This window comes from Rhinoderma darwinii, chromosome 5 (assembly GCF_050947455.1).
Source record: "Rhinoderma darwinii isolate aRhiDar2 chromosome 5, aRhiDar2.hap1, whole genome shotgun sequence".
Taxonomy (NCBI): domain Eukaryota; kingdom Metazoa; phylum Chordata; class Amphibia; order Anura; family Rhinodermatidae; genus Rhinoderma; species Rhinoderma darwinii.
This window is the reverse complement of record NC_134691.1, coordinates 230,813,195-230,837,239: the sequence shown is the minus strand read 5'-3', so window position 1 is coordinate 230,837,239 and position 24,045 is coordinate 230,813,195. Positions and strand designations below refer to the sequence as shown.

General features: G+C 49.2%; 9 non-coding genes across 9 annotated transcripts; all 9 read right to left on the bottom strand.

Moving 5' to 3' along the window:
- Positions 1-1,337: 1,337 nt before the first annotated feature.
- On the bottom strand, positions 1,338-1,528 carry LOC142653127 (U2 spliceosomal RNA). Its single transcript, XR_012848069.1, has one exon. It is a non-coding gene; the product is annotated as a U2 spliceosomal RNA (small nuclear RNA).
- A 1,238-nt stretch (positions 1,529-2,766) lies between these two features.
- Positions 2,767-2,957, bottom strand: LOC142653126 (U2 spliceosomal RNA). Its single transcript, XR_012848068.1, has one exon. It is a non-coding gene; the product is annotated as a U2 spliceosomal RNA (small nuclear RNA).
- Positions 2,958-4,199: 1,242 nt separating this feature from the next.
- Positions 4,200-4,390, bottom strand: LOC142653325 (U2 spliceosomal RNA). The gene has a single exon (XR_012848261.1). It is a non-coding gene; the product is annotated as a U2 spliceosomal RNA (small nuclear RNA).
- Positions 4,391-5,628: 1,238 nt separating this feature from the next.
- On the bottom strand, positions 5,629-5,819 carry LOC142653324 (U2 spliceosomal RNA). Its single transcript, XR_012848260.1, has one exon. It is a non-coding gene; the product is annotated as a U2 spliceosomal RNA (small nuclear RNA).
- A 1,238-nt stretch (positions 5,820-7,057) lies between these two features.
- On the bottom strand, positions 7,058-7,248 carry LOC142653322 (U2 spliceosomal RNA). The gene has a single exon (XR_012848258.1). It is a non-coding gene; the product is annotated as a U2 spliceosomal RNA (small nuclear RNA).
- Positions 7,249-8,490: 1,242 nt separating this feature from the next.
- On the bottom strand, positions 8,491-8,683 carry LOC142654273 (U2 spliceosomal RNA). Its single transcript, XR_012848969.1, has one exon. It is a non-coding gene; the product is annotated as a U2 spliceosomal RNA (small nuclear RNA).
- A 6,537-nt stretch (positions 8,684-15,220) lies between these two features.
- LOC142653643 (U2 spliceosomal RNA) lies at positions 15,221-15,411 on the bottom strand. Its single transcript, XR_012848568.1, has one exon. It is a non-coding gene; the product is annotated as a U2 spliceosomal RNA (small nuclear RNA).
- A 1,238-nt stretch (positions 15,412-16,649) lies between these two features.
- Positions 16,650-16,840, bottom strand: LOC142653670 (U2 spliceosomal RNA). Its single transcript, XR_012848593.1, has one exon. It is a non-coding gene; the product is annotated as a U2 spliceosomal RNA (small nuclear RNA).
- Positions 16,841-18,082: 1,242 nt separating this feature from the next.
- LOC142653668 (U2 spliceosomal RNA) lies at positions 18,083-18,273 on the bottom strand. Its single transcript, XR_012848591.1, has one exon. It is a non-coding gene; the product is annotated as a U2 spliceosomal RNA (small nuclear RNA).
- Between the last annotated feature and the right edge of the window lie 5,772 nt (positions 18,274-24,045).

The window sequence follows — 24,045 nt, the reverse complement described above, 5'->3', positions numbered from 1 at the left end:
TGCTATTTTAGAATTTTTATTCATAAAGTTTGAAAATAATAGTAAAAAAATAAGCTTTTTTACATTTCAGCTATTTTTTTTTTGGGTAATAACATAGTTTTACCCTAAAATAGACCTTTTATTTGTGATCGCCATTGTCTACCGTAAATTTTTATATATTACATGTCTAAATTAGGGTAATTGGGTCAGCGCTAGCGTTACAACAATGATTGGAGGGGGGAACGTTTTTTTTTTGGGGTGGGTATTTTATGTGTATTTATTATTTAAATTTTTTTTTCACTTTACTTTATTATTTTTTTATTATTATGGTCTGTCCCCCAAAGGTCAAAGAAGACCTTTGGGGAACTTTATATATTTTTTTTCTTTCTTTTACACCATGTTTTCCACTGTAACTGGAGCTGCACAGCAGCCCCAGTTACAGGGGAAATCAGCCCTCTCATAGTGACGATTGTCACTAACTGGGCTGTGCTGGGTCTAGTAAGACCCAGCAACAGTCTGCCACTAACGGCACCCGGCGATCATGTGACCAGTCACATGATCACCGGGAGGAATAGAGACAGCGCCGCTGCTGCTGTCTCTATTCCTGTACACAGCGCGCATTCAGCGCTGTGTACAAGTGATCAGAGAAGACAGAAGCAGCGAAAGCTGCTTCTATCCTCTCCTCAGGGTCCCCGGCAGTCACTGACAGCCGGAGACCCGACATTCAGCTGCCCGATCGCACGGGCAGCAAGTTAAAACCCGAGCCGTAGAAAGCCTATGGCTCGGGTTTTAAGGACCCGTCCCTGACCGCTGGCCGTAAAAACACAGCCAGCGGTCGGGAACCAGTTAATGGCAGAGCGGGGAGATACCTCCCTGCTCTGCCGTAGTGTTCAGTGGCGTCCCGCTGTAGCAGCCATAGCGGCTGCTAGCGGAGCCTCCGGCTATGGTGGGGGCCCGTGCCGGCGGGCGACACGGGCCCCCTCATGCCGCGGGCCCCGTAGCAGCCGCTACTGCTGCTACGGCGGTAGTTACGCCACTGACTGTGGTGCTGCATCAATCAGTGGCTGGCTCAGGTGCAGCTCTTTAACTTACCTAAAAGGGAGGGCGGAGAGAAGACAAGGAAGGTGAATGAGCTGTTCCAATGTGAAATGCCGGAAACACAGACACACAGACGACACAAAACAAGAGGTGGCAATGTATTCATTAATTGCATTTAATCAATTAGCTCATTATCACTCATGCATTGTCCAACAGGTGTTGAAATAATGGGATTAAAAGGGGAGATCCCTTCAGAAAGACAGAAACAATGGCAAACACAAAAAACACTTTTGGAATCTGATTTTAGTCAACACATAAGGAAAGGGTGCACCGGTCCTGGAAATACTGCAATACCAGGTCAATGCGTGGAGTGGACAGAGCAAGCTCTATTTCCATCTCCCTGTTCTAAAAATCCATTTAATATATGGTCCCCAGATAGGGGACGTATCAGATATTAAACTGATAAGAACAGATACTACACTTGATCTTAGCCAAAAGGCCGAGAAGCGATAACCCGAACGGGCCGCGCGTTGCCCGAGCCTGCCCGATACTGCTGTTCAGCCCTTGCAGCGATTCAGCCTACTTCTAGGCAATTCCATGGGGCCCTGCAGGCTCACACACTCACAGCTACACGGGAGGTGAATAAAGGCCGGAGAGGAAGCCAGACAGGATTTGCTTCTTTTGCTTGCACCACAATGCAGTGCTGAAAGAGGAGGAATCTACATAAAAACGCCTTCCTGGCAACGCCCAAATGCCCTGCTGCCATGCAGATAAACACTGGCAGCGGCAGCCAGTGCATGCCCACAGCCACCCCTTGTTCCTTCACACCTTGTATCAGCTGTAATCCAGTCCAGTCCGGTGCTGCCTGCTGAGCAGCACTGACCAACACTGCCTGGGCCCAGGCTTTTATCTCTGAGGCCCCATTATGATGTCAGAAAGCTGGCTCTGGCTCCTCAGGGCTCCACTATGACACGTGCAAAGTTCCGTCTGAACTTTATATAAGACGGTGCGGCTCAGTCAGTCACTCAGTGTTGCCTGAGAGGGCAACACTGCAACAGCCGGCCGCCAGGCTGTCTTTTTTTGCACAGCTAGTTGCCTCCAGGAGGCCACAAGAGGGAGACAAGGGACTGCAAAATGGAAAATAAGCATCCACCAACTTTACAGACAACTTCTCCTTGCTCCTACAACCTCCATCCTTGCACAGTTTGTTATTCTTCTAGGTAACATAGTAACAAATCCAAATTGCTGCTCTCTTTGTAGGCAAGCAAGGCTTTGTTGCAACTGCAATTCTTACTCCTTCTTGAAATGTAGGGACGACAGTACATTCCATCACATCCATCTAGTGTACACAGGTAGGTCCATTGTGGCGGGCGGGCGGGCGGGCGGCTTTAATGGCTGTTTGCTGTTCCCCTACTCCACTCCACTATTTGACTGTGGTGCTGCATCAATCAGTGGCTGGCTCAGGTGCAGCTCTTTAACTTACCTAAAAGGGAGGGCGGAGAGAAGACAAGGAAGGTGAATGAGCTGTTCCAATGTGAAATGCCGGAAACACAGACACACAGACGACACAAAACAAGAGGTGGCAATGTATTCATTAATTGCATTTAATCAATTAGCTCATTATCACTCATGCATTGTCCAACAGGTGTTGAAATAATGGGATTAAAAGGGGAGATCCCTTCAGAAAGACAGAAACAATGGCAAACACAAAAAACACTTTTGGAATCTGATTTTAGTCAACACATAAGGAAAGGGTGCACCGGTCCTGGAAATACTGCAATACCAGGTCAATGCGTGGAGTGGACAGAGCAAGCTCTATTTCCATCTCCCTGTTCTAAAAATCCATTTAATATATGGTCCCCAGATAGGGGACGTATCAGATATTAAACTGATAAGAACAGATACTACACTTGATCTTAGCCAAAAGGCCGAGAAGCGATAACCCGAACGGGCCGCGCGTTGCCCGAGCCTGCCCGATACTGCTGTTCAGCCCTTGCAGCGATTCAGCCTACTTCTAGGCAATTCCATGGGGCCCTGCAGGCTCACACAATCACAGCTACACGGGAGGTGAATAAAGGCCGGAGAGGAAGCCAGACAGGATTTGCTTCTTTTGCTTGCACCACAATGCAGTGCTGAAAGAGGAGGAATCTACATAAAAACGCCTTCCTGGCAACGCCCAAATGCCCTGCTGCCATGCAGATAAACACTGGAAGCGGCAGCCAGTGCATGCCCACAGCCACCCCTTGTTCCTTCACACCTTGTATCAGCTGTAATCCAGTCCAGTCCAGTGCTGCCTGCTGAGCAGCACTGACCAACACTGCCTGGGCCCAGGCTTTTATCTCTGAGGCCCCATTATGATGTCAGAAAGCTGGCTCTGGCTCCTCAGGGCTCCACTATGACACGTGCAAAGTTCCGTCTGAACTTTATATAAGACGGTGCGGCTCAGTCAGTCACTCAGTGTTGCCTGAGAGGGCAACACTGCAACAGCCGGCCGCCAGGCTGTCTTTTTTTGCACAGCTAGTTGCCTCCAGGAGGCCACAAGAGGGAGACAAGGGACTGCAAAATGGAAAATAAGCATCCACCAACTTTACAGACAACTTCTCCTTGCTCCTACAACCTCCATCCTTGCACAGTTTGTTATTCTTCTAGGTAACATAGTAACAAATCCAAATTGCTGCTCTCTTTGTAGGCAAGCAAGGCTTTGTTGCAACTGCAATTCTTACTCCTTCTTGAAATGTAGGGACGACAGTACATTCCATCACATCCATCTAGTGTACACAGGTAGGTCCATTGTGGCGGGCGGGCGAGCGGGCGGGCGGCTTTAATGGCTGTTTGCTGTTCCCCTACTCCACTCCACTATTTGACTGTGGTGTTGCATCAATCAGTGGCTGGCTCAGGTGCAGCTCTTTAACTTACCTAAAAGGGAGGGCGGAGAGAAGACAAGGAAGGTGAATGAGCTGTTCCAATGTGAAATGCCGGAAACACAGACACACAGACGACACAAAACAAGAGGTGGCAATGTATTCATTAATTGCATTTAATCAATTAGCTCATTATCACTCATGCATTGTCCAACAGGTGTTGAAATAATGGGATTAAAAGGGGAGATCCCTTCAGAAAGACAGAAACAATGGCAAACACAAAAAACACTTTTGGAATCTGATTTTAGTCAACACATAAGGAAAGGGTGCACCGGTCCTGGAAATACTGCAATACCAGGTCAATGCGTGGAGTGGACAGAGCAAGCTCTATTTCCATCTCCCTGTTCTAAAAATCCATTTAATATATGGTCCCCAGATAGGGGACGTATCAGATATTAAACTGATAAGAACAGATACTACACTTGATCTTAGCCAAAAGGCCGAGAAGCAATAACCCGAACGGGCCGCGTGTTGCCCGAGCCTGCCCGATACTGCTGTTCAGCCCTTGCAGCGATTCGGCCTACTTCTAGGCAATTCCATGGGGCCCTGCAGGCTCACACACTCACAGCTACACGGGAGGTGAATAAAGGCCGGAGAGGAAGCCAGACAGGATTTGCTTCTTTTGCTTGCACCACAATGCAGTGCTGAAAGAGGAGGAATCTACATAAAAACGCCTTCCTGGCAACGCCCAAATGCCCTGCTGCCATGCAGATAAACACTGGCAGCGGCAGCCAGTGCATGCCCACAGCCACCCCTTGTTCCTTCACACCTTGTATCAGCTGTAATCCAGTCCAGTCCAGTGCTGCCTGCTGAGCAGCACTGACCAACACTGCCTGGGCCCAGGCTTTTATCTCTGAGGCCCCATTATGATGTCAGAAAGCTGGCTCTGGCTCCTCAGGGCTCCACTATGACACGTGCAAAGTTCCGTCTGAACTTTATATAAGACGGTGCGGCTCAGTCAGTCACTCAGTGTTGCCTGAGAGGGCAACACTGCAACAGCCGGCCGCCAGGCTGTCTTTTTTTGCACAGCTAGTTGCCTCCAGGAGGCCACAAGAGGGAGACAAGGGACTGCAAAATGGAAAATAAGCATCCACCAACTTTACAGACAACTTCTCCTTGCTCCTACAACCTCCATCCTTGCACAGTTTGTTATTCTTCTAGGTAACATAGTAACAAATCCAAATTGCTGCTCTCTTTGTAGGCAAGCAAGGCTTTGTTGCAACTGCAATTCTTACTCCTTCTTGAAATGTAGGGACGACAGTACATTCCATCACATCCATCTAGTGTACACAGGTAGGTCCATTGTGGCGGGCGGGCGGGCGGGCGGCTTTAATGGCTGTTTGCTGTTCCCCTACTCCACTCCACTATTTGACTGTGGTGTTGCATCAATCAGTGGCTGGCTCAGGTGCAGCTCTTTAACTTACCTAAAAGGGAGGGCGGAGAGAAGACAAGGAAGGTGAATGAGCTGTTCCAATGTGAAATGCCGGAAACACAGACACACAGACGACACAAAACAAGAGGTGGCAATGTATTCATTAATTGCATTTAATCAATTAGCTCATTATCACTCATGCATTGTCCAACAGGTGTTGAAATAATGGGATTAAAAGGGGAGATCCCTTCAGAAAGACAGAAACAATGGCAAACACAAAAAACACTTTTGGAATCTGCTTTTAGTCAACACATAAGGAAAGGGTGCACCGGTCCTGGAAATACTGCAATACCAGGTCAATGCGTGGAGTGGACAGAGCAAGCTCTATTTCCATCTCCCTGTTCTAAAAATCCATTTAATATATGGTCCCCAGATAGGGGACGTATCAGATATTAAACTGATAAGAACAGATACTACACTTGATCTTAGCCAAAAGGCCGAGAAGCAATAACCCGAACGGGCCGCGTGTTGCCCGAGCCTGCCCGATACTGCTGTTCAGCCCTTGCAGCGATTCGGCCTACTTCTAGGCAATTCCATGGGGCCCTGCAGGCTCACACACTCACAGCTACACGGGAGGTGAATAAAGGCCGGAGAGGAAGCCAGACAGGATTTGCTTCTTTTGCTTGCACCACAATGCAGTGCTGAAAGAGGAGGAATCTACATAAAAACGCCTTCCTGGCAACGCCCAAATGCCCTGCTGCCATGCAGATAAACACTGGCAGCGGCAGCCAGTGCATGCCCACAGCCACCCCTTGTTCCTTCACACCTTGTATCAGCTGTAATCCAGTCCAGTCCAGTGCTGCCTGCTGAGCAGCACTGACCAACACTGCCTGGGCCCAGGCTTTTATCTCTGAGGCCCCATTATGATGTCAGAAAGCTGGCTCTGGCTCCTCAGGGCTCCACTATGACACGTGCAAAGTTCCGTCTGAACTTTATATAAGACGGTGCGGCTCAGTCAGTCACTCAGTGTTGCCTGAGAGGGCAACACTGCAACAGCCGGCCGCCAGGCTGTCTTTTTTTGCACAGCTAGTTGCCTCCAGGAGGCCACAAGAGGGAGACAAGGGACTGCAAAATGGAAAATAAGCATCCACCAACTTTACAGACAACTTCTCCTTGCTCCTACAACCTCCATCCTTGCACAGTTTGTTATTCTTCTAGGTAACATAGTAACAAATCCAAATTGCTGCTCTCTTTGTAGGCAAGCAAGGCTTTGTTGCAACTGCAATTCTTACTCCTTCTTGAAATGTAGGGACGACAGTACATTCCATCACATCCATCTAGTGTACACAGGTAGGTCCATTGTGGCGGGCGGGCGGGCGGGCGGCTTTAATGGCTGTTTGCTGTTCCCCTACTCCACTCCACTATTTGACTGTGGTGTTGCATCAATCAGTGGCTGGCTCAGGTGCAGCTCTTTAACTTACCTAAAAGGGAGGGCGGAGAGAAGACAAGGAAGGTGAATGAGCTGTTCCAATGTGAAATGCCGGAAACACAGACACACAGACGACACAAAACAAGAGGTGGCAATGTATTCATTAATTGCATTTAATCAATTAGCTCATTATCACTCATGCATTGTCCAACAGGTGTTGAAATAATGGGATTAAAAGGGGAGATCCCTTCAGAAAGACAGAAACAATGGCAAACACAAAAAACACTTTTGGAATCTGCTTTTAGTCAACACATAAGGAAAGGGTGCACCGGTCCTGGAAATACTGCAATACCAGGTCAATGCGTGGAGTGGACAGAGCAAGCTCTATTTCCATCTCCCTGTTCTAAAAATCCATTTAATATATGGTCCCCAGATAGGGGACGTATCAGATATTAAACTGATAAGAACAGATACTACACTTGATCTTAGCCAAAAGGCCGAGAAGCAATAACCCGAACGGGCCGCGTGTTGCCCGAGCCTGCCCGATACTGCTGTTCAGCCCTTGCAGCGATTCGGCCTACTTCTAGGCAATTCCATGGGGCCCTGCAGGCTCACACACTCACAGCTACACGGGAGGTGAATAAAGGCCGGAGAGGAAGCCAGACAGGATTTGCTTCTTTTGCTTGCACCACAATGCAGTGCTGAAAGAGGAGGAATCTACATAAAAACGCCTTCCTGGCAACGCCCAAATGCCCTGCTGCCATGCAGATAAACACTGGCAGCGGCAGCCAGTGCATGCCCACAGCCACCCCTTGTTCCTTCACACCTTGTATCAGCTGTAATCCAGTCCAGTCCAGTGCTGCCTGCTGAGCAGCACTGACCAACACTGCCTGGGCCCAGGCTTTTATCTCTGAGGCCCCATTATGATGTCAGAAAGCTGGCTCTGGCTCCTCAGGGCTCCACTATGACACGTGCAAAGTTCCGTCTGAACTTTATATAAGACGGTGCGGCTCAGTCAGTCACTCAGTGTTGCCTGAGAGGGCAACACTGCAACAGCCGGCCGCCAGGCTGTCTTTTTTTGCACAGCTAGTTGCCTCCAGGAGGCCACAAGAGGGAGACAAGGGACTGCAAAATGGAAAATAAGCATCCACCAACTTTACAGACAACTTCTCCTTGCTCCTACAACCTCCATCCTTGCACAGTTTGTTATTCTTCTAGGTAACATAGTAACAAATCCAAATTGCTGCTCTCTTTGTAGGCAAGCAAGGCTTTGTTGCAACTGCAATTCTTACTCCTTCTTGAAATGTAGGGACGACAGTACATTCCATCACATCCATCTAGTGTACACAGGTAGGTCCATTGTGGCGGGCGGGCGGGCGGGCGGGCGGCTTTAATGGCTGTTTGCTGTTCCCCTACTCCACTCCACTATTTGACTGTGGTGCTGCATCAATCAGTGGCTGGCTCAGGTGCAGCTCTTTAACTTACCTAAAAGGGAGGGCGGAGAGAAGACAAGGAAAATGAATGAGCTGTTCCAATGTGAAATGCCGGAAACACAGACACACAGACGACACAAAACAAGAGGTGGCAATGTATTCATTAATTGCATTTAATCAATTAGCTCATTATCACTCATGCATTGTCCAACAGGTGTTGAAATAATGGGATTAAAAGGGGAGATCCCTTCAGAAAGACAGAAACAATGGCAAACACAAAAAACACTTTTGGAATCTGATTTTAGTCAACACATAAGGAAAGGGTGCACCGGTCCTGGAAATACTGCAATACCAGGTCAATGCGTGGAGTGGACAGAGCAAGCTCTATTTCCTTCTCCCTGTTCTAAAAATCCATTTAATATATGGTCCCCAGATAGGGGACGTATCAGATATTAAACTGATAAGAACAGATTTTTTTTTTTTCCAGTTGGCTACCCCCTCGCGGGGGTGTCAATGATTTATTACTTAAAATTCAAAAACATTTACAATAAATTACAGCTTTTTACAATGAATTACAGTAATAAAATCAATTTACATAAAAACACATAAAAGGGGACATGGTGGCAAATTCTTATATATTGGAGTTCCATTCTTTTACAAACCATTTATTTGAAAGGGTGGCATTTCTTTTTTTATCTAATAAATAATAAATGTACATCTCGCTAAAACAAAGACCTAAAACATCGTCAACAGATAAAACATCGTGCTTAAAAATCAGGATGTTCCTGGCCTTCCACAGAGCTTCTTTTACGCAGTTCATCGTCTTCCATGCAATAGTCTTTTGGTTTGCGGTTGGGCATCCAAAGAGTCCATATAAAATCATTTCGTAACTCAAGTCCTTTAGGTCTGCCATCTTCTTCATTAGAGGGAATATCTTTATCCAAATATGTTTTGTAAAATCACAAGTCCAAAAAATATGACGCACTGTCTCCTCAGCCTGGCAGCCTTCCCTCGGACAGACAGCAGACCTCGTGAATCCTCTCCTGAATTGGAATGCCCGGCATGGAAGACATTGATGAACGCAGCTCCAGGCCAGGTCCATCTGTGTATTAAAAAGATAAAACACATTAACCATTTTGAAGATAAAAGCACAGCGTTCATTATTAAAATTTTCAATATTAGTGACGACTTCATTTCCTCTTATGTCTTTTATAAGTTTCTTACTGTTTATCATGTCATTAAAATTTTTCCCTTTAAAATTAAACAAGGCCACTATTTTCTCTAAAATCACGTAATTTGCTGGTAGATTAAAAGCATAAGGTGAGGTTAAAACAATTTCAAACCACCCCATCCTTCGCATAAAAAACCCAGTATTAAAACGTAGAAAATAAGACCAATGATGTTGTTTAAAAAGAGAATTAAGACAGAAACAAAAGTACTTGATTAAAAGAAACCTATTAAAATCTGGAAAGTCTTTGCCACCCTTTGGTTTGATTTTCATTACCGTCTCACGTTTAAGTTTCTCCATTCTGGAACTCCAAAAGAAGGTAAAACAAGCTTTAGTAATTTTTCTTAATAAAACCGTGGGATGAGGGAAAACCATGCTTAAGTATAAAAGCAAAGGTAAAATTATCATTTTAATTATTAAAATTTTTCCCTCCATGGTAAGCTTCCTCATGTTCCACATGTATATTTTTTGATTTACCTTCTGCGCCACCATGTCCCAACTGATAAAACCATTGTCGTACTCACTGAAGGAGACACCTAAAATTTTAATATTATCAGACACAGGAACCGGTATATCTCTAAGAGCCATGCTTCCTATGTTTAAAATATGACTCTTGCTGAAGTTTACTTTAAAACCGGAAGCACAGCAGTAAAACTCGATTTGCCTAAGGGTTCTCTGAAGCGACAGGGCGTCCCTACATAAAACCGCCACATCATCCATGTACCCCACTGCTTTGGCCTCTACGCCGCCTCCCCCGGGCAGGGGGACTCCACGGATACACTTATCGCGGCGAATTGCGCATAACAGAGGCTCCAATGCACATATAAAAAGCAGTGGGGACAAGGGACACCCCTGCTTCACCCCAGAGTTTAAAAATACGTCCTGTGTCTTAAAACCATTCACTAAAATTTTGCTGGTGCATTCTCTGTAAAAGGCTTTAATAGATAATAAAAATCCTTCAGGTATACCCATACGTTCTAAAACCTTAAAAAGATAAAAATGAGAGACACGGTCGAACGCCTTCTCAAAGTCTATAGATAAAATGGCTAATTTACCTTTTCTAGACCTCGTGTCCTCAATCACGTCTTTTATTAGGTTTAAATTATCCCAGATGCTGCGGCCTGGCACCCCACACACCTGGTCAGAGTGTATAATGTGGGGTATTATGGCTTTTAATCTATTTGCACATATTTTAGCCATAATTTTATAGTCGCTATTTAGAAGGGTTATTGGTCTCCAATTCTTTAAAACTGCGATGTCAACCGTCTTATACAGCAGGGAGACCTCACCCTTCCGCCAGGACTTAGGCAGCATCTTGGAATTAAAAACATCAGAAAAAAGGTTAAAAAGATCCTCTTTTAAAATGTCATAAAATTTTACATAAAACTCACTGGGTATACCGTCCGGTCCGGGAACTTTCCCTGTTTTAAAACTCTTAACAGTTTCTAAAACCTCCTGCTCCGTCAGCTCCTGTAATAAAAAATTCTGGGAGACAGGGTCTAAAACAGTAGTAATCTCCTTCAGTGAGTCACGCATAAAATTATGATCCACAGTCTTAACATTAAAAAGGTCAGTGTAAAACTCATGAACTTTACTTAAAAGACCCTGTACATCTGACACACCTTCTATATTTTTGATAATTGCCTTTTTGTTATTTATTTTCTTAAAAAAGTACCTGGAGCAGGTCTCGTTCTCCTCCACATGTTGTATTTTTGAACGGAATATAATCTCTTTACCTTTCTGCTCCAGGCACTGGGCTATCTCCTTTTTCAAATTGGTGATGTCATCTTTAACGTCTATGTCATGATCTTGCATTTTGTACAGGGTCTGCAGACGGGTATTGAGAATTTTAAAAAAAGCGTATTTCTCTTTGGCTTTCGCCACGCTTTTCTTAATAAAAAAATCTTTTATTTTCTTTTTCATTTTCTCCCACCATGCACTGATGGGAGTACGTGTGTCTCTTACCCGCCTGCTTTCTTGGTAAAATTCAATAAAATCTGCTAAAACCTGTGGATCGTCTAAAAGGGAAACATTCATCTTCCAGGACTTTTTACATACAATATTATTAAGATCATGCTTTACTTTAAAAGATAAAAGCCTGTGATCTGAAAACACATTGGTTAAAACTTCACAATTAAAAGGCAGTAAATTTTCAGAACAAAAGATAAAATCAATCCTGGAGCTACAGGTGGCGTTGCTCCAGGTAACGCCGGCTTCCTCTGGACTGCTCCTGTTACATTCTTTGTATATGTCTTTTAATTTAAAATCAGTCACGATATCCTTGAGCAGTCCAGAGGTCTTGTCATAGTTCCTACTCGTACTGTTGGTAAGCCGGCGTTCTCCTCTCAGGATACAATTAAAATCACCTGCGAGGATAAAAGGCTCAGATGTGTTGATAAAAAGCGGTAAAATCTCCAGCATCCTCGCTCTTTCGTTCTTTTCTGGTGATCCGTAAAAATTTAAAAACTGCCACTTTACACCATCAATAAAAGCTTTAACCATTAAAATACGTCCTGGTAAGATTTCTTGAATAAAATCAATTAAAAAGTTTCCCTTAAAAAGAATGGCGACCCCTGCTGATCTGGACTCGTTGGATCCAGACCAGACGGATGGACCATACTTCCAATCCTTTTTGTAATTTTCATATCTCATTGTATGGGGAATGCCGCACTCCTGCAGGAAAAATACAGAGGCTGCCAGGCAAGATAAAAAATTGAAGAGAGCAACCCTTCTCACTTTTGACTTGGCGCCCCTCACGTTGAGGGAGATTCCCATGAGCTCAGACATCGTGGAGAGTTAAAGCAAAATTCTGATTTTAAAATAATAAATAATAGGCGTACTTAAAATCAGATTGCTCCTCCACCAGCAATACCCGAAACCTCACTTGAACTCATGGCCCCGCCCTCATCCGACTCAACTGAAAAGAGGGACGAGGCAGGAGAAGAACTACTGTCGCTGAGAGCTGAGCCAGCAACACTCACCTCGTACACGGGGAGCACAGACTCGCACAGCCTCACCTGGGTCTCTCTCGGTTGACCGACTGGGTCCATGTCTGGTGGGTCCCCCAAGGGCCCCGCCTCTCCCCCCTGGGCCCGTGAAGGCCGGTCTAGAGGGGGAGGTTGTGCGCATGGCGGGGTGTCCGATAATACGGAGGGAGCAGTGCCCGTCCTCCTCACCAGTGCAGGCGAGGAGGGGGTCCCAGGAGGAGCCACATCTTTCCGCACGGACGTATCCATCTGCTCCTCCCCTGTCTCCCTCCTACTGGCACGTTCTTGCTTCCCCTTTTTACGGGGACCCACCTGTACCCAGTCTTCTCCTTCCGAGTCGGTCTCTAGAGCAACCAGCCGTCTGGGATGCCACAGGTTCATCGATGGCCTGCTCCTTTTCTGCCTTCCTCTTGGCCTGCCGTTTTTCCTTGGCGCTGGGCTCATTTTTATCCCCTGAGGTCGCTGGCTGAGAGGCACCTGTTTTGGCTTCGGCTAGCCGTACTCTTGAAGCCCAGGTACCTCTCTGCTCTTTCGCCGCAACAGCTTGTTCTCCTCCTTGAGGACGGGACTGCTCTGCTGGTGGAGCACGTGGGGGCACCTCGGGTTGCTCATCTTCTTCGCCTCGGTACCTATGTGGACAAGCATAATAAAGATGACCAGTTTTTTGACAAAAATTGCATTTTTTCTCTTCTGTACATTCTCTCATTGTGTGTTGTTTACTTCCACAGTTCCTGCAGGTGACATCGCAGTTAAAACTGGTATGTCCATAGGTACCGCAGGCCCTGCAGAAGTTTGGCATTCCTGAGAAATAGAGGTCGCCATTCACATTCCCAAGTTTAAAACGAGCAGGTGGTAGCTTCGTTTCTTGGGTGGAGGGGTCCTTTATTAGCGTAACAATAAATTTCCATTTGACGGTCCACACACCGCACTCGTTCATAACTCTCCCCAGCAGCTTAACGTTCTTAAAGTATGCAGCAAGAAACGCCGCCACTTCCTGATCTTTCACGTATGGGGAATACATTTTAATCACTACGAGTTTGGTTACTTCAAAAGCGTGTTCAATTACCTGGACTCCCAAGGCCATGAGTTCACCTTGTTGCCTCTCAGCTTTTCCCATGGCATCACGGAGGATTCCTTCTCCCATGAAAGTCACGTCGTACACTCCACGCCTTGGGTAGTCCTGGATCGCCAAAATCTCGTTCTTGTGGACCGCCAACCGCTTTTCCAAAATATCGTGGACAAGGAACTTGAGACCACGAGGACCGCCTCCACCCTCTGCCAAGATAAATCTTGCAGTATTCCTCAACCGGGCGTATACCGGCACCGCATCAGGTCCGCCTGCCATTTGCGTGGCCAGGTCGGTACCGCACAGCTTGCGCTGCGCCCTTTGGCTTTAAGGAGACACACCAAAGGGCTGGGGGGGGGGATCGCAACTCGTTGCTCAGGACTAAGCCTCTCTCCCAAATAGCAGCACGGGGGTGAAGTCCAGGCGAACCTGGACGATCCCCCGAGGCCGAGAGAGAGGGTACCTGAGCACCTTCTGACCAAAAACCTCCTGTATAAATACACTTGGTCTTAGCGAAAAGGCCGAGAAGCGATAACCCGAACGGGCCGCGCGTTGCCCGAGCCTGCCCGATACTGCTGTTCAGCCCTTGCAGCGATTCAGCCTACTTCTAGGCAATTCCATGGGGCCCTGCAGGCTCACACACTCACAGCTACACGGGAGGTGAATAAAGGCCGGAGAGGAAGCCAGACAGGATTTGCTTCTTTTGCTTGCACCACAATGCAGTGCTGAAAGAGGAGGAATCTACATAAAAACGCCTTCCTGGCAACGCCCAAATGCCCTGCTGCCATGCAGATAAACACTGGCAGCGGCAGCCAGTGCATGCCCACAGCCACCCCTTGTTCCTTCACACCTTGTATCAGCTGTAATCCAGTCCAGTCCAGTGCTGCCTGCTGAGCAGCACTGACCAACACTGCCTGGGCCCAGGCTTTTATCTTTGAGGCCCCATTATGATGTCAGAAAGCTGGCTCTGGCTCCTCAGGGCTCCACTATGACACGTGCAAAGTTCCGTCTGAACTTTATATAAGACGGTGCGGCTCAGTCAGTCACTCAGTGTTGCCTGAGAGGGCAACACTGCAACAGCCGGCTGCCAGGCTGTCTTTTTTTGCACAGCTAGTTGCCTCCAGGAGGCCACAAGAGGGAGACAAGGGACTGCAAAATGGAAAATAAGCATCCACCAACTTTACAGACAACTTCTCCTTGCTCCTACAACCTCCATCCTTGCACAGTTTGTTATTCTTCTAGGTAACATAGTAACAAATCCAAATTGCTGCTCTCTTTGTAGGCAAGCAAGGCTTTGTTGCAACTGCAATTCTTACTCCTTCTTGAAATGTAGGGACGACAGTACATTCCATCACATCCATCTAGTGTACACAGGTAGGTCCATTGTGGCGGGCGGGCGGGCGGCTTTAATGGCTGTTTGCTGTTCCCCTACTCCACTCCACTATTTGACTGTGGTGCTGCATCAATCAGTGGCTGGCTCAGGTGCAGCTCTTTAACTTACCTAAAAGGGAGGGCGGAGAGAAGACAAGGAAGGTGAATGAGCTGTTCCAATGTGAAATGCCGGAAACACAGACACACAGACGACACAAAACAAGAGGTGGCAATGTATTCATTAATTGCATTTAATCAATTAGCTCATTATCACTCATGCATTGTCCAACAGGTGTTGAAATAATGGGATTAAAAGGGGAGATCCCTTCAGAAAGACAGAAACAATGGCAAACACAAAAAACACTTTTGGAATCTGATTTTAGTCAACACATAAGGAAAGGGTGCACCGGTCCTGGAAATACTGCAATACCAGGTCAATGCGGGGAGTGGACAGAGCAAGCTCTATTTCCATCTCCCTGTTCTAAAAATCCATTTAATATATGGTCCCCAGATAGGGGACGTATCAGATATTAAACTGATAAGAACAGATACTACACTTGATCTTAGCCAAAAGGCCGAGAAGCGATAACCCGAACGGGCCGCGCGTTGCCCGAGCCTGCCCGATACTGCTGTTCAGCCCTTGCAGCGATTCAGCCTACTTCTAGGCAATTCCATGGGGCCCTGCAGGCTCACACACTCACAGCTACACGGGAGGTGAATAAAGGCCGGAGAGGAAGCCAGACAGGATTTGCTTCTTTTGCTTGCACCACAATGCAGTGCTGAAAGAGGAGGAATCTACATAAAAACGCCTTCCTGGCAACGCCCAAATGCCCTGCTGCCATGCAGATAAACACTGGCAGCGGCAGCCAGTGCATGCCCACAGCCACCCCTTGTTCCTTCACACCTTGTATCAGCTGTAATCCAGTCCAGTCCAGTGCTGCCTGCTGAGCAGCACTGACCAACACTGCCTGGGCCCAGGCTTTTATCTCTGAGGCCCCATTATGATGTCAGAAAGCTGGCTCTGGCTCCTCAGGGCTCCACTATGACACGTGCAAAGTTCCGTCTGAACTTTATATAAGACGGTGCGGCTCAGTCAGTCACTCAGTGTTGCCTGAGAGGGCAACACTGCAACAGCCGGCCGCCAGGCTGTCTTTTTTTGCACAGCTAGTTGCCTCCAGGAGGCCACAAGAGGGAGACAAGGGACTGCAAAATGGAAAATAAGCATCCACCAACTTTACAGACAACTTCTCCTTGCTCCTACAACCTCCATCCTTGCACAGTTTGTTATTCTTCTAGGTAACATAGTAACAAATCCAAATTGCTGCTCTCTTTGTAGGCAAGCAAGGCTTTGTTGCAACTGCAATTCTTACTCCTTCTTGAAATGTAGGGACGACAGTACATTCCATCACATCCATCTAGTGTACACAGGTAGGTCCATTGTGGCGGGCGGGCGGGCGGGCGGCTTTAATGGCTGTTTGCTGTTCCCCTACTCCACTCCACTATTTGACTGTGGTGCTGCATCAATCAGTGGCTGGCTCAGGTGCAGCTCTTTAACTTACCTAAAAGGGAGGGCGGAGAGAAGACAAGGAAGGTGAATGAGCTGTTCCAATGTGAAATGCCGGAAACACAGACACACAGACGACACAAAACAAGAGGTGGCAATGTATTCATTAATTGCATTTAATCAATTAGCTCATTATCACTCATGCATTGTCCAACAGGTGTTGAAATAATGGGATTAAAAGGGGAGATCCCTTCAGAAAGACAGAAACAATGGCAAACACAAAAAACACTTTTGGAATCTGATTTTAGTCAACACATAAGGAAAGGGTGCACCGGTCCTGGAAATACTGCAATACCAGGTCAATGCGTGGAGTGGACAGAGCAAGCTCTATTTCCATCTCCCTGTTCTAAAAATCCATTTAATATATGGTCCCCAGATAGGGGACGTATCAGATATTAAACTGATATGAACAGATACTACACTTGATCTTAGCCAAAAGGCCGAGAAGCGATAACCCGAACGGGCCGCGCGTTGCCCGAGCCTGCCCGATACTGCTGTTCAGCCCTTGCAGCGATTCAGCCTACTTCTAGGCAATTCCATGGGGCCCTGCAGGCTCACACACTCACAGCTACACGGGAGGTGAATAAAGGCCGGAGAGGAAGCCAGACAGGATTTGCTTCTTTTGCTTGCACCACAATGCAGTGCTGAAAGAGGAGGAATCTACATAAAAACGCCTTCCTGGCAACGCCCAAATGCCCTGCTGCCATGCAGATAAACACTGGCAGCGGCAGCCAGTGCATGCCCACAGCCACCCCTTGTTCCTTCACACCTTGTATCAGCTGTAATCCAGTCCAGTCCAGTGCTGCCTGCTGAGCAGCACTGACCAACACTGCCTGGGCCCAGGCTTTTATCTCTGAGGCCCCATTATGATGTCAGAAAGCTGGCTCTGGCTCCTCAGGGCTCCACTATGACACGTGCAAAGTTCCGTCTGAACTTTATATAAGACGGTGCGGCTCAGTCAGTCACTCAGTGTTGCCTGAGAGGGCAACACTGCAACAGCCGGCCGCCAGGCTGTCTTTTTTTGCACAGCTAGTTGCCTCCAGGAGGCCACAAGAGGGAGACAAGGGACTGCAAAATGGAAAATAAGCATCCACCAACTTTACAGACAACTTCTCCTTGCTCCTACAACCTCCATCCTTGCACAGTTTGTTATTCTTCTAGGTAACATAGTAACAAATCCAAATTGCTGCTCTCTTTGTAGGCAAGCAAGGCTTTGTTGCAACTGCAATTCTTACTCCTTCTTGAAATGTAGGGACGACAGTACATTCCATCACATCCATCTAGTGTACACAGGTAGGTCCATTGTGGCGGGCGGGCGGGCGGGCGGGCGGCTTTAATGGCTGTTTGCTGTTCCCCTACTCCACTCCACTATTTGACTGTGGTGTTGCATCAATCAGTGGCTGGCTCAGGTGCAGCTCTTTAACTTACCTAAAAGGGAGGGCGGAGAGAAGACAAGGAAGGTGAATGAGCTGTTCCAATGTGAAATGCCGGAAACACAGACACACAGACGACACAAAACAAGAGGTGGCAATGTATTCATTAATTGCATTTAATCAATTAGCTCATTATCACTCATGCATTGTCCAACAGGTGTTGAAATAATGGGATTAAAAGGGGAGATCCCTTCAGAAAGACAGAAACAATGGCAAACACAAAAAACACTTTTGGAATCTGATTTTAGTCAACACATAAGGAAAGGGTGCACCGGTCCTGGAAATACTGCAATACCAGGTCAATGCGTGGAGTGGACAGAGCAAGCTCTATTTCCATCTCCCTGTTCTAAAAATCCATTTAATATATGGTCCCCAGATAGGGGACGTATCAGATATTAAACTGATATGAACAGATACTACACTTGATCTTAGCCAAAAGGCCGAGAAGCGATAACCCGAACGGGCCGCGCGTTGCCCGAGCCTGCCCGATACTGCTGTTCAGCCCTTGCAGCGATTCAGCCTACTTCTAGGCAATTCCATGGGGCCCTGCAGGCTCACACACTCACAGCTACACGGGAGGTGAATAAAGGCCGGAGAGGAAGCCAGACAGGATTTGCTTCTTTTGCTTGCACCACAATGCAGTGCTGAAAGAGGAGGAATCTACATAAAAACGCCTTCCTGGCAACGCCCAAATGCCCTGCTGCCATGCAGATAAACACTGGCAGCGGCAGCAAGTGCATGCCCACAGCCACCCCTTGTTCCTTCACACCTTGTATCAGCTGTAATCCAGTCCAGTCCAGTGCTGCCTGCTGAGCAGCACTGACCAACACTGCCAGAAGAGGCAGGACGCAGCCGCAGGCTTAAGGGAAGCCGACATGACCGCCCTGGTAGGGAAAGGGTTAATGAGGTGAGGGAGAGGTGAAAGAAGCTAAGGAGGGGCGGGGAGGAGTTAAGGGGGACGGGGGGCCGTTACTGCGCTTCCCGCTGTTTCTCGGCATTGAGCCGGAAGCAGCGGGAGGAGTAACATAGCACAAGCAAGCTCCCCGTTGCCCGGCTTTTAGAAATGGCAGAGGCCCTGATTTTAGAGCGGCTGCGTGCCGCTGCTGTGCACCACGGTCCCGGATGGCTGGAGGAGACGGTGGCTGCATTAACGAGGATCCCGGACGCCGTTTCGCCACGTCGGGCACGGCGTTCGGGGTCTGTTGAAAGGGACAGGCTCCCCTCCCCCGGCCCCCTTACGAGCATGGCGATGGCGGCGGGGGAGGAGTCGGCAACAACCGCTCCTGCGCTCGGCAGGCAGAGAGCGGTGCCAGGGGTGACGGCGATGCAGGCTGGGTCGACCCGTCCCTCTCGGCGGTCCCGACCTCCAGAGCGCCTTAGTCCGGAGGTAGTCCCGCGGACACGGCGTCGCAGAGGGAGCCCGATCCCGGACGCTGCAGGCCAGGCAGCTGGGAGGACCGCCCCTTCCCAGGCCCTGCGTCCTGGCAGGAATCCCAGGCCGCGACGGGGTCCGGCGGTAAGCAGGGAGTCGCAGGCTGGGCTCCCTGTCACCCCTCCCCCATCAGATGGAAGATGTCGAGAGCAAGGTACGGCCGCCCCGCATGGTGATGTTCCGGCCAGGGGGCAGGCTTCGTCAGGATCGTCTAGACGGACGACTAGATCTGCAGCGACGTCGAGGCGACAGGTCCGGTCGGAAGTCTGGGTCCCGGCGGTCGGGCGGCAGGTTGCCGGCCCATCGGTCAGCGCGTCCTCATCCCCTTTCCGAAGAGGTCGTTGGGAGGGACAGTCGTCGGCGAGAGAAGAACTGGAGGAAGGTGAACTGGACGTCTATCGTCGAGGTCAGGATGGTCCGGCTGACGGGAACACAGCGCCTGTGCAGCCCGGTGAGTGTATAACTCCATTATTGTCTTATCCAGCGATTTTTATGTCGGGTGTCGGCGGGGGGGCTGCTAGCATAGCATCGGGGGCCGGTAGTGGCGCGGGCGGACGCGACGGAGCGGGTTTGGCAGATTTAGTGGGTTGCTTACGGGAGCTGGTGGGGCGCCTGGATAGGGCCGCGGCGCCGGTAGTAACGGAAGTGTCCCCTGCGGTAGTTTGGGAAGGCCCCAGGGAAGTGGGATCGTTGCCTGTGGTGGCGGTTAGAGAGGCGGTCGCGGTGTCGGTGCAGACTGAGGCACAGAAGGACGGCGATCGAGTGCGCATGGACGATCGTGCTCGGGGGGAGGTGTATGTTTGTTTTGAGGGTCCGTTGGGGGCGCATTTAAAGCAGGAGGTGCGTGATCGGATCTGGAAAGATGAATATGTTGAAATTTTTTCTCTCTTGCCGCTGGCTAAATTCAATTTGGATAAGAGCAAGCGGGATGAGAGTAAAAAGGACGAGGAGGAACGGCGGCGGTATAGGCTTATCCCGCAGACGTTCGTTAATTGGTCGCAGGCGTTCGCCATATTGGCTAGTGTGATAGGGGAAAAGGCGCCGGAAAATTGTTCGGCGTTATTTTGTTATTTTGATGCTATTGGGGAGGCTCATAGGGCGTATGGGGGTCAGGCGTGGCTGCGATATGATGAGCAATTCCGTCAGCGGAAGGCGGTTCGGCCGGCGATTCGGTGGGACCAGAAGGATATTGCTCTCTGGTTACGGGTTACGGCTCCGGTTAGGCAGCCCTTTCCCGGGAGCGGTGGCCAGGGAGGCCAGACTAGTCAGAGTGGACCAAGCGGCGGGGGAAAGGCGGGGTTTTGCTGGCAATTCAATGAAGGCCAGTGCAAGTTTGGGGCCACGTGCAAGTTCAAGCACGTGTGCTCCGAGTGTAATGGTGCATCACACGGGGCGGCAAAATGTCTGCGGAAAAAGAGGTCCGGGAACCAGCACGGGGCTGGTCAAGGGGGTGTCGCCGGTGAGGGTGGAAAGGATGGCCCCTTATCTAAATGAGTATCCGGATAGGGCGGCAGCTAAGTTGCTTTATGAAGGGCTTAGTGTTGGTTTTGTTATTCCTCCGCCTCCTTATGAGGTTCCGGTTACGCGGAGAAATTTAAAATCGGCTTACTTGCATGCGGAAGTCGTGTCGGAAAAGTTGTTAAAAGAAGTTTCGTTGGGGCGCATGTCGGGGCCATTTGTGGAGTCGCCGGTGAAAGATTTAGTTGTGTCCCCTTTGGGTATTGTCCCTAAACGCGAGCCCGGAAAGTTTCGTTTGATTCAACATTTATCGTATCCCAAAGGTTCGTCGGTAAATGACGGGATTGATCACGAGTTGTGTTCCGTAGTTTATACCTCATTCGATAAGGCGGTGGGGTTAGTGCGGGCTGCGGGTCCGGGGGCGCTGCTAGCAAAAACCGACATCGAGGCGGCGTTCAGGTTGTTGCCGGTCCATCCAGAAAGCCAACGGCTGTTGGGTTGTTTTTGGAATGGGGCCTTTTACGTGGATCGGTGCCTTCCGATGGGGTGTTCTCTTTCTTGTGCATACTTCGAGGCGTTTAGTAGCTTCGTGGAGTGGGTAACGAGGGGAGTATCCGGGGTCGATTCGTTGATCCATTACTTAGATGATTTTTTGTGCGTTGGCCCGGGGGGTTCGCCGGTTTGCGGTAACTTGCTTCATGCCCTGCAGAAGGTGGCGAGGGATTTTGGGATCCCTTTGGCGCCGGAAAAAACGGAGGGCCCGGTAGCGACGATTTGTTTCTTGGGAATCGAAATTGACTCGGTGGCAATGGAGTGTCGGCTCCCGGCGGATAAGTTGGGTGCTTTGAGGCTGGAGGTGCGACGGGCTTGTAGAAGGAATAAAATGTCGCTGAGGGAGCTTCAGTCGCTGCTGGGGAAGTTGAATTTCGCCTGCCGGATTATGCCGATGGGGAGGGTGTTTGGTAGAAGGTTGGCGGCGGCAACGGCGGGAGTGCGGGCGCCGCATCATTTTGTGCGGCTCAAGGAGGAGCACCGAGCTGATCTTCAGGTTTGGGATGACTTCTTGGGCCAGTACAATGGTCGCTCGCTATGGATGGCCCCAGCGCAGGATACGAGTGATCTGAATATTTTCACGGACGCGGCTGGGGCGGGTGGCTTTGGAGCTTACGGGGGAGGTCCGTGGTGCGCAGGTCAATGGCCGGCTAGCTGGGTGTCCAGTGGACTGACGCGGAATCTGGCCCTGCTCGAGCTGTTTCCCATCGTGGTGGCGGCTACCATTTGGGGGGACAGGCTCAGGGATAAGAAGGTCCGTTTTTACTGCGACAACATGGGGGTGGTGCTTGCCATTAATAACATCACGGCGTCCTCTCCTCCGGTAGTTCAATTGTTGCGACATTTAGTGTTGGTGTGTTTGTCGTTGAACGCGTGGGTGGTGGCGGTGCATGTCCCGGGTGTACGGAATTGTATTGCTGATGCTCTTTCTCGCTCGCAGTGGGACCGGTTTCGGCAATTGGCCCCGGGAGCGGAACGTCTCGGTTTGGCTTGTCCGGAGCATCTTTGGGATCTGGTATCGGTCCCGTAGAGCAGCTGTTACAAAGGTCTTTGGCGCGCACGACGTGGAGTGCTTATGCTGCTTGTTGGAGGCAGTGGGAGGAGTGGGTAAGAGAGTTGGGTGACGTCAATACGGATAGAGACAGGTTGGTGGCACTTTTGTATTGGTTAGGGGATGCCTGGGAGGCGGGGTTTTCAGTAGCGAAGGTGAATCGGTTCATATCCGCGGTGGCGTTTGGGCTTAAGTTGAGGGGCTTGCGGGATGTATCCAAGGAATTTCTAGTATCGCAGGCTTTGAAGGGGTTGCGCAGAGGTAGGTTGGAGGCGGATAGTAGAAGGCCGGTGTCGTTTGCTTTGCTTGGCTTGTTGGTCGGTTCATTAGCATCGGTATGTCGTTCTTCAGATGAAATGGATTTGTTTCGGTTGGCTTTTTCGTTGGCGTTCTTCGGAGCATTTAGAATAGGTGAGTTGGTGTCGCCAAGTACTAAACAGGCAGGGGGGCTGAGATCTGGGGAGGTGAGCCTTTTTGCAGATCGGCTGGAGGTGTGGTTGCGTAGATCAAAAACTGACCAATTAGGGAAGGGAAAACTGATAGTTTTGTTCGCTCTCCCGGGGTCGGTCATGTGCCCAGTAGAGTGCATGCGGGGTTTTACGAAAAACAGGGGGTCTCCAGATTTGCCTTTGTTACGTCATGTGGACGGGTCGTTTCTGTCCAGGTTTCAGTTTGGAGCTGTTTTTAAAAAATGTTTGACGGCGGTTGGGGTTGCGGCAGGCTCATATTCATCTCATTCCTTCCGGATTGGCGCAGCAACGGAAGCGGGGCGCTGGGGGTTGGATGATGAGGGGGTGAGGCGGATTGGTCGTTGGGAGTCTAAAAGGTTTAAGTCCTATGTCCGCCCCCATATGTTGTAATTTTGTTGTTTATGCTTGCAAATGTTATATGGTGGTGCCTAACTGTGTTTTCCGTTTCAGATTCGCCTCCTTGTCTGGTGTGGTTGATGGGTCATTCGTACGTGCACTGGGGGGCTTTGAGGGCGGACGTCCGCCCGGATGGTCGCCAGTTGCGCATTCCGCGACAGGATGCGGTTGTGCATTGGCTGGGGTTTAGAGGTATGTCGTGGAACAGGGTGTTGGCGGAATTCCAGACATATGTGCGGCTTGATAGGGTTCCGGAGGTTTTAGTGTTGCACGTGGGTGGGAATGACTTAGGAGTCCGCCCTTTTCGTGAGTTGGTGCGGGATATCAAACATGATTTGTTGTGTTTGTGGGTATCTTATCCCAAGTTGGTGGTAGTGTGGTCGGACATAGTCCCAAGGAAGCATTGGCGGTTAGCTAGATCGGTGGAGAGAGTCAATAAGGCTCGCATAAAAGTTAACCGGGCGGTGTCCCGTTTTGTGGCAAAGAACGGGGGCATTTGCGTGAGGCATAGGGATTTGGAGTCAGGAGTGGGGAATTTCTGGAGAAGTGACGGGGTTCATCTGACCGAGGTTGGCATTGATCTTTGGAGCTTGGCTATAGCAGAAGGCATAGAAAGGGCGGTGGTGGTGTGGAGGAACTCACAGGCTTAAGGTGGTCAAGGCCTGTTTCGCGGTGGCGGGGGGAGTCCTTGAGGCCAGTCAGTACAAAATGGTGGGGGGGTCGCATCGGGGGTATGCGTCCCCCAAAAAAGGTACATGGTTGAAGACTTCATCGGGTGTTATCCCTTTGAAGTGGTCTTCTGGTAGAAGGTATATCACTTGAAGGCTTCATCGGGTGGTATCCCTTTGAAGTGGACTTCTAGTGG